This window comes from Haliotis cracherodii, unplaced genomic scaffold (genome assembly GCF_022045235.1).
Source record: "Haliotis cracherodii isolate W230 unplaced genomic scaffold, xgHalCrac1.p SCAF_24, whole genome shotgun sequence".
Lineage (NCBI taxonomy): Eukaryota > Metazoa > Mollusca > Gastropoda > Lepetellida > Haliotidae > Haliotis > Haliotis cracherodii.
Window position 1 is genome coordinate 3,353,377 of NW_027266280.1, and position 10,504 is coordinate 3,363,880.

Genomic DNA, 10,504 nt, shown 5'->3' on the forward strand with positions numbered 1-10,504 from the left:
ACGCTCGGTGTTTAGCCGACACAGATTCCACTTGGCGTAAAAGGCAAAACAGCGGTGAACACTGCACGAATGGATCACCAAAATCAGTGAAGACATCAGGTGTTTGCGAGAAGGGCAAGCATGTCCTACCCCACCGGCATCCCCCGCCACTCACACAATTTGCTTAAAAAGGTAGGTGTTCGTTTGTTGCCAAAAATATGTGCAATAAATTACCTTAAAATGTATACAAAACATACAGCTACCATATACGATATCGTTTCTGAAATCAGTGTGCAGGTTTTGGCACAAGCCGTGAGTGCTGGGAAAAACTATTCTATCACGTCGTACGGAGGACAAAGCTCAATGCAATGATTTCACTTGCTGGGTCGTTTGAAGCTAAGACAAACATTCATGTTCGTGTGGACGTGGTCAAGGTAAATAAGAAACCATCAGTTCTCAGTTGTAAGGCAATACAATAAAACAAAAGGGAAATGACGCCACAATAATGATCTTATTTGTTTGTTCGTTGTTTAATGCCACACTCAGCAATATTCCAATAAGACGGCGGTCTGTAATTAATCGAGTCAGGACCAGACAATCCAGTGGTTGACATCATGAGCATCGATCAACGCAAATGGGATACGATGATATGCATCAACCAAGTCAGCAAGCCTGATGCAATTGATGTTACTGTTAATCCTCCACTGTAAAGCCTCCACCTACTATATCTATTCTGTACCATGTTCTTCATTCATTCGTGCTTGACAACGGTATCAGGATCTATACCGAAACGTCGCCTTTACAGTATTAAAGAAATTGTTATCCATAAATTGTGTCTACTTTACGATCCCGTTACTCGCCTCTTACGACAAGCACAGTCGCCTTTTACGGCAAGCATTGGTTGCTGAAGTCCTATTCTAACCCTGATCGTCACGGGACAAGTATTAATGAAGATGGATTTATAATGTCAAATGTAAAGGGGAAATATAAAATATGATAAGACCCATTTTCACTCTATGAATATATGTTAAAATTATTATCGTAAATGATACACCTAAATTATTCAAGACAATGTAATAAATCCCTTTGCCCCTGTGTAGCTCTCTTTCAAAGTGGTTTTAAAAGTTGTAAACTGACACCCAACAAATACTTTCGGATGATTAAATTATCGTTATCTTAATGATTCATTTGTCTGATAGTTCTGTCTAATGGATTTCACATTATTGTTCCAAAGAGCGCGACAATAAACAAAAACTCTTATACCCGCCTTGATATACCCGCCTTGATCGAGCCGTCGGACTCATTCTGTGGTGAAACAAGAAGGCGAACCAGAGACAACTTGGAAACGAAAGGACGCTGTACAATGATGATCCTAATTTCTATCATCGTGGCCTATCTGCCCGCTACAGGTACGAAAGCGTTAATCTGACTATCAATATGGTATCCTTTGATATCGTGGGGTTGCGGGTTCCGAAAAGGACCTGGTTACCGCATGTTAGTCGCAACAATCGACAACTGAATATCAGGCGTTTATGCTTGTTTGCTTGTGTGGCATTGACGCCCAAAGGCGTCCATTGTTCGACATGCTGTTTACAGCTGGTTTGTTTGACCGAGATAGTTCGAGATAAGACATTTTGACTATGAATTTTATTTACATATTGTAATACTGATATATTTTAGAGACATTTTGGCCATTTGAAGATGTAAATGAGGTGGACAAGTTTATGTGATTAAAGTCCCGAGGAAGGCATTGTTGATTTCCCACGATTCGCATAGTATCGATTTTAAATGATTCTAACAAATATAAGATTTAAACAAAGTCTGTTATCTATTTTCGCTGATACATACACTGTAGCAATCAATCCAAGTCCGAGACATATCACTGAGTTATCTTTCCATTTACCTTAAAACCCCGTGAAGATTCAGGGTAGAATAGGCCTTCAGCAACCCGTGCATGCTGTAAGAGGCGACTATGCTTGTCGTAAGAGGCGACTGACGGGATCGGGGTGTCAGGCTAGCTGACTTGGTTGATGCATGTCATCGTATCCCAATTACGCGGGGTGGTCGGGTAGCCTAGTGGTTAAAGCGTTCGCTCGTCACGCAAAAGAACCGGGTTCGATTCCCGCATGGACACAACGTGTGTTCCCCGCCATGATATTTCCTGAATATTGTTATAGCAACAAAATCTATTCTTTGGGGTCCCTAAAGACGCGACAAACAATGTAAACATACAGTTGTCAATTACAGTTACTTTATAACTTTCAATGACTTCGTGGAATATTGAAGGGCAGGTGTTCTGTTACTTTATTACTTTCAATGACTTCGTGGAATATTGAAGGACAGGTGTTCTGTTACTTTATTACTTTTAATGACTTCGTGGAATATTTAAGGACTGGTGTTCTGTTACTTTATTACTTTTAATGACTTCGTGGAATATTTAAGGACTGGTGTTCTGTTACTTTATTACTTTTAATGACTTCGTGGATTATTGAAGGACAGGTGTTCTGTTACTTTATTACTTTTAATGACTTCGTGGAATATGGAAGGACGGGTGTTCTGTTACTTTATTACATTCAATGACTTCGTGGAATATTGAAGGACAGGTGTTCTGTTACTTTATTACTTTCAATGACTTCGTGGAATATTAAAGGACAGGTGTTCTGTTACTTTATTACTTTTAATGACTTCGTGGAATATTGAAGGACAGATGTTCTGTTACTTTATTACTTTCAATGACTTCGTGGAATATGGAAGGACAGATGTTCTGTTACTTTATTACTTTCAATGACTTCGTGGAATATTGAAGGACAGGTGTTCTGTTACTTTATTACTTTTAATGACTTCGTGGAATATTGAAGGACTGGTGTTCTGTTACTTTATTACTTTTAATGACTTCGTGGAATATTGAAGGACTGGTGTTCTGTTACTTTATTACTTTCAATGACTTCGTGGAATATTGAAGGACAGATGTTCTGTTACTTTATTACTTTCAATGACTTCGTGGAATATTGAAGGACAGGTGTTCTGTTACTTTATTACTTTTAATGACTTCTTGGAATATTGAAGGACAGGTGTTCTGTTACTTTATTACTTTTAATGACTTCGTGGAATATTGAAGGACAGGTGTTCTGTTACTTTATTACTTTCAATGTCTTGTGGAATATGGAAGGAGAAGTGTGTATATTTTCTTACACGGTCATGTTAATGTGTGATGGTTGGGACTAAACAAAAGCGGCCACACCTTTTACATAATAATAGGAGAAACGTTATTTTAGCCCTTCCCATTCTCTTATTCCTTTTACCATGTCATTATTTAGCTCAGTTACAGTTAGACCTTCGGTTCTGGTGTGGATAAAAGTGAAATACAAAAAGGAAAACATACCAGTTAAGGTTGACTTTTTTGATTACTTTCATAACGGATTACGGACTTGATTGATGTGTATTGATAGACCGATGCTCGTGATGTCATTCATTGCATTGCCTGGTCCACACTCGATTATGTACAGACCGCCATCATATAGGCGTAACATTTCCGAGTGCGGCCTTAAGCAAGTAGAAGAAATATGTAAATAATCACACGTTGTTTGTTCAGCCTGCCAGTGTATGAAGTTCTTGGCGTCTTCCGAAACATGCTCGGACAAGGTGTCACAAGCCGAAACGCCCTTCGTGCAATGCATCGATATGTGTCTTGCGCAAACTGGGGGGGACTGCTACTTTATTGAGTGGAATCGACGTACACGCACTTGTTACATGGGAAGACATCGATGGGTTGCACGTTCTGGTAAAGGCAGCGACTGCATTACAATGAAGAAAGAAATGTGCACGTCCATGACAGGTAATCTTAGGGATAGATGAAGACATTTTGTTCCTTTTCATATACATATTATGACGTATATATTTCCCAATGTTTCCAAGTGATCATGTGACAGCAAAGTATCAGTGTTCAAGATTCCTGATGTGTGAAACTCTGGTACTAAATATCATACTCTAGACCTGGGTAGGTAATAATTATCAAACAAAATCTGCCAGAAACCTTCACGTACTTGATGGTAATCATGGGGCTATATTTACCAGCAATTAACGTCCTCTGTGTGGCTTTTAAAGAGGTTGCATACTGTTCGGGAGATGTACCGCCCCACAAACAACGTTTCCTTGAAAAGTTTGGTAAGAAATGTTATATTGGTGTCATAACATTCGGAAACAGATGCAGCATCTAAATGTCTGTCAACCCCACATCAAATAGGCGTCCAACTACATTCACCCACTCACTCACGCTTCACGTGGTTTTATGAGCCATGGTGACACCAGCTTTGTCTTCTTCCTCCCCAGTTAACAATCGCCGTGTTAGCTCCTGGACCATACTATGCTGAAACCCTATATTTTTATCTTACCGATACATTGTTTTCACTTGTCCCAAGTGAGAATACTTCACCTGATGCCTGTTTATTCCGCACCAACGTCCGTGGTTGGTATGGAAGTTGTCGCAAACTACGTATCATTTCATATCACATCTGTTGGATGGGCAATAGATCTGACCAAACAGCATGCTAAAGCTGTGTGGTAATGTTCTATTTTTGTTCTGTGCATTATACTGCTTTAATGTGATGTGGCGTACATTGGTCTGAGGACGGATAACTTCGTCATGGTACCGTATGCCTGTCAAATGGAGTCCTGTTATGTGCAGTGATGCCACCCCACACCATTCAGCTCCCACCTCCGAATAAAGAACGTTAAACAACACACGTGTTAGCGTAACGTTCCATCTGACATTGCTGAACACGCTTAAGGCCATCACTGCTGTCAGAGATACTGCGGGTTGTCATAGTTGCAGTCTGAAACCGATTTTGCAGGTGAATCAGACGCATACGATTATTTTGTCGATGTGACGATACACGTAGACGTTCAGAAGCTGGTCGGGCCCAGGTGGTGCCCGTTTCCTGATACCGAGCAGAGAGTGTCGGTATAGTGTACTGATGAACACCTAAACGCCAAGTAACAACGAGCGTCCGCCCGGACAGCGGAAGGTCCGGGGTTCGATCCCCGACCGCGCCATACCAAAAGGCGTTAAAAAATGGTACTTGTTGTTACCCTGTCTGGCGCTCGGCATTAAGGGGCTCAAACAAGGATTGGTGGGCTCGGAGTCACTATACTGTGTCTGAGTGGGGTATACCTGCGGCATGGTATCTCAGTGAGCTAGCACTATAAATCGGCATCAGTCCGGACTACTACAAGCAGCCACACACACACACACATGCATGCACGTCGCTATATAAGTGCAATACTCTTGGACGCGACGTTAAACCCAATTTCACCTCACCTGACCAAGTAACAACGTTTCACGTATTCCAATTGGAACCTCTCATTTTTAGATAGGTGTTTACACGCTAAGGCGGTGGCAAAGTTGCTTTCACAGTAAAATACGTCAACGATTTACACCCCATGTATACTGTGAATGCGTGACACATTTCTTACTCATGGGTATTTTGCAAGCAATGCCCCATATGCACAGTCGTCATGGATACATGTGAATATCTTGCTTGATTCAAGCAATTATATTTCCATGTGATTTCTATCGTGTATATCTAAAGTTTTTGTAATGTATTGTTGAATCATAGGTTATTCTTTTAATTGTTCTCAACTAGTTTTAATTTTAAACACTGATAGTCTAGTTATCGAAATGACAGTCGATGACAGGTTTTTACTCGTCTATATTATTATTAATGTTCTCATCAGAATATGGCCGACATATTGCCGATGTGACGTTAAATATTGACGTACTCACTCACTCTATCGTGCACATGATTTTATCCAGCTGGTATATATATATATTGCCATTACTATTCAGATCCAGTCTGCCTGGAAGATGCTGGGGGCAACCTGTTTGAAGGGGGAGAAGAGGTGAAAGGGTTGTCTGAGGGAAAGGAATGTAGTACAATGTGTGTATTATCCCCAGAATGTCTTGCATATACATGGCTGGAGAGAATCTCTACATGCAAACTACACCTTGACCAACCAAAACGGTCAGGGGAACGTCTCAAAGAGGGAGATATGCAATTAAAGAAACCAAGCACCCCACGAAAAGGTAGGTATATGAACATGATTATATAGATTGCAATACAGACGGAAGTAATAGCTGAAATTGGGCTGGGTTGAAATTCGTAGGCTGTGTCTACGAAGACCGTTCTCTTTCTACGAAGATGTGAAAAAGCATCATGGTAATATACAATCAGGGCAAATTTCCATATCAGTGACAAAATTTGTGTCCGTTGCAATTCCCTTTTTTGAATTGTACCATGTGTTCCCGTTGTTTTGTTAGGTGAACAATTGACTTGCCTTTGCATGTGTATGTGACTGGTGTCATCGGTGGGGCAGAATAACATCACACTTATCATATCTGATGGTGATTCATAAATAAACCTAAAGGCAAGAGAATAAACACATGCCCATGGTCTGGGCAGAACCATGGAATTGATTCTACAGTTAGCCGCGATTTCTAATTATAATGGAGAGACTTTTGTGGCGTATATGTACGGAATCGTAAATGGATTTCTAATGATTATAGAAGGGACTTTTTGAGTCTATATCTAAGGCCGTAATGAATGACTAATCCTATTTTTAAGGATTAGGTTGTGGATCTGGTTGTAGATATGAAAGTGTTAGTATTTCTTAACACTACGAATACCTTTTTGTATGTATTTTAGTTATTATCACTCATTATTTCTCTTTTTATATTTCATAAGAAGCAATGCCATCTATCGAAATTTACTTGAGTTTGATTTGAGTGTATGATTCCTGTCTCCAGGTCGATGTTCAATATTCAGGGCTGGGGTGAATTCAGGGAACGGATACAGGGCGACTAAAAACCTACAAGACTGCATCCGGGCCGTGTCAAATAGAAAAGAGATCGTTAAAGCGGACTGGGATTTCTGGTCGAATGAGTGTTGGTATCATCGCAGGAATGATGCCGTTAATATGAGGGGAACCACATCTAACCTTCAACTTCACAAGATGGAGAACTGTAGATTGGAAGAAAAAAGTAAAAAAGAATCATACATTTGCAAGGAAAGATTGTGATTAATTATAATGGCAGCATATTCTCACTTACTTCAGAGGCGGTTGGGCAGCCTAGTGGTTAAAGCGACCATTTGGGTCAATTCCCAATGGGTAATAAGTGTGAAACCAATTTCGGGTGTCCCCCGCCGTGATATTGTACGAATATTGCTAAACGCGGCGTAAAACCATACTCACTCACTCATTCACTTGCTTCAGTCACTTTGATCTAATCCATCTTAGGAAAGCCGACTACTGATACACAGACCCGGGTAGGCAAATACGTCGCCAGCAACCTACACGTATGCTTGTGAAGACCAAATGGATCGGATGGTCAGGCTGGATGTCTTTGCTGATTGCATGCCTTCGTATCCCAATTGCGTCGATAGATGCTCATAATGTCAGTCACTGGCTTATCTGGCCCAGAATCGATTACTTAAAGTCCTCCGTCATATAGATTGAAAATGGCTGAGTGTCCCTTAAATTCAGGAAACAAACACGTTTAGGTACAGTATTGTTGTGGCATTCATCCATACACTGTGAAGATCCGGGGTAGGGATCCCAATTGCGTGGATCGATGCTCATGATGTCAATCATTGGACTGTCTGGTTCCAGACTCGATTATTTACAGCTGGATATATTGCTGAGCGGGGCGTTAAACAACAACAAAACAAAACAAAAACAACATTTATTGGTATGCATTGCTTGCGCTTCCTGTATCAACTGTGTGAGGAAATCGTTGTCCATGCTGGTTTGCAAATTGCCTGGTCCAGACTCGATTATATATATAAAGTAGTTCCTGTCATAGCACATCATCGGTTTGTGTATCAGGTCGTGAAATAAGTTTAATATCGGATGTTTATCGTGTTGATGAAACCTTCCATTGCTGTTTTATTTCAACGGTAGATGATGTTATGCAACCGAGACTGTGACGGAGTCAAATGTCTACTTCCGGGATTCCGGGATAGAATAGGTCTTCAGCAACCCAAGTTTGCCGAAAAAGGTGACTATGCTTGTCGTAAAAGGCGACCAACGGGATCGGGTGGTCAGGCTCGCTGACTTGGTTGATGTATGCCATCGATCCCAATTACGTGGATCGATGCTCATGACATTAATCACTGGATTGTCTGGTCCAGACTCCATTATTTACAGACCGCCGTCATATAGCTGGAATATTGCTGAGTGCGGCGTTAAACAACAAACCAACCAACCAACTTGTTTTCATTCATGGACTGCACTGTTTTTAAAGGACAATTTGGGACATTGGGAGCTCACAAACATTCATGTACTATATTCTATTCTTACAAACAGGTGTTCGCCAAAGAAAGCTCTATAATACAGGAATGATCGGGGGATACCAAATCAAAAGGACAAGCGAGAAAGCTTGCGTGGAGCTGTGTTCGAGGATGGTGAACTGTGCTGCTGTTCACTTTTATTTACAGAGTTGCTTCTTCCACCATGAAGAAAAACCAACGGTTACGAGTGAACGCCACACACTTTATATATTTGATCATTGCGCTTGTGAGTATACTTTGTTATCTAGCAGTACAAATTGTAAGTTTATTATCCCCATGAAGTAGGGCGGTGGATATAGGAACGGAGTTCATCCAACCCTCTGTCCAACATCATCTCAAAGGGGACAAACATTATATTAAGTTTCTCAAACATTATTCAAGTTTGAGGAATGTAATTTTACACACTGATATGACTGGTCACGATCATACATGAGTCCCACTATTGGTGTCTTACATTCATTTTTGACATAGTTATTGCCCTTGCTAGTGCTTTTCAACTTTGTGCAGTCACCATGAAGTTTTCTCTCCACCTACTGAACGTACTTGAATGAATCTTTGCATGCTTATCTTTGAGATACTTGTCGCGACTGTGTTCGAAATTTGGTCCCCTAATTTTTTTTTATCCAGAGTTGCTTCCTTTGCTGCTTGTATTTAGATTTTAAGCATTCACAGTTACGGCCCTTTATCCATCTTATTTTAGAAAGCGCATTGTGTCTGCAATGGGGAAAAGTTTTCTCTGAAACTACTGAAGGTAGATACTTATGAAGACTGAGTTCGAGAATGGCATAAATTATTTTTACCAAAGAAAGGACGTTTAATTTCAATTTAATCATTTTTTAATGACAAATCAGAGCCTATCTCATTTTAAGGCTATATAGGACACTTTTTATGGTTTGTATTTGCTACTATATGAACAAACAAAATTCTAATGTGTCCCATGGCGCTGGAAAGCGATAATGCTGTTTTCTTGTTTCTGACGGTTGTTGGTGGTAGTTTATTGAGGCTTCACTGTTTCCTGGAATCGTTCAAGAAATTCAACTGTGATACATAGTGGACTTTCGTGAGTGCACTCATTATGTAATAGGGTCATATATATTTTCCGTTTTAACATATGTCATTGTATATCAATATGCCAGTGTTCGGTTTGTAGCCTTTCAGAGGATTAGTGCGCAGTCATGATCAGTATCTATAACGCGGGGTTTTATTTGGTCAGCCTCCAAGCCAGGAGGAAATCAGGGTCTTGAAGCAATCAAAATTGGGGTATCTTCAGTTCAGAAATTTTCAAATTTAAAAATAGAAGGTTTAGATTGTTTTTTATTGTGCTGAGCGCACTTTTTAATTACCACGTTAAGTTCACACCTCACTAAGGAAGTATATTGAGCAATATCTCACCTTCTTACAGTTGTGCATAAAATATTACCAATGGTATTATTTAGCCAAATTAAAATTATTTTCGTTTTTCCCACAATTCCTAATCTATAGCCGCATGCTGTGCAATGACGTCATACTGTGCAATGACGTCATATTTCAAAGTACGTTGCGGCGCTAATCTCATTCACGAAACGCGACTTTAATTAATTATGTTTTTGTTATGGTATATTACGCCGCATGTTTGACGATTTGCTTCATCGCTTCCCCGGTACACGATAATTCGAGCTGCGCACAACATCATACCGCCAGCAACCTACATTTATCCTTAACGTACGTTAAACGTTTTACTTTTCATATATCACGTTACATGTCACTCTCAAAGATAAACTATCACTACTATTAACATATGTTTCCTAGATGAAACCACGACAGTAATTACAACTACACCTCCAACGACTGTCACGACAACTACAGCTCCAATTATCAAGACAACTGGTAAGCTGTGAGTGAGTGAGTGAGTGAGGAGGTGGGTTTTACGCCGCGTTGAACAGCATGTCTGCTTGATGTGGGTGGAAAGCCCGAAGTGATGCAGGTCTTAGGCGCGAGCGGGTGGTGGTAACAAACCTAGAACTATAATCAGGGCGAACTTTTATTCATCGCGATATGGCTGCAATATTGCCGATGCGATGTAACAATTTTGACTCACTCACCCTATACATAACGATTCTAGTTAGCTATTTTACTCCGATACGATACCTGTGTCTGTGTGCAGATATGACAATCCAGCCATTGGAGGCCGCGTCAGGTGA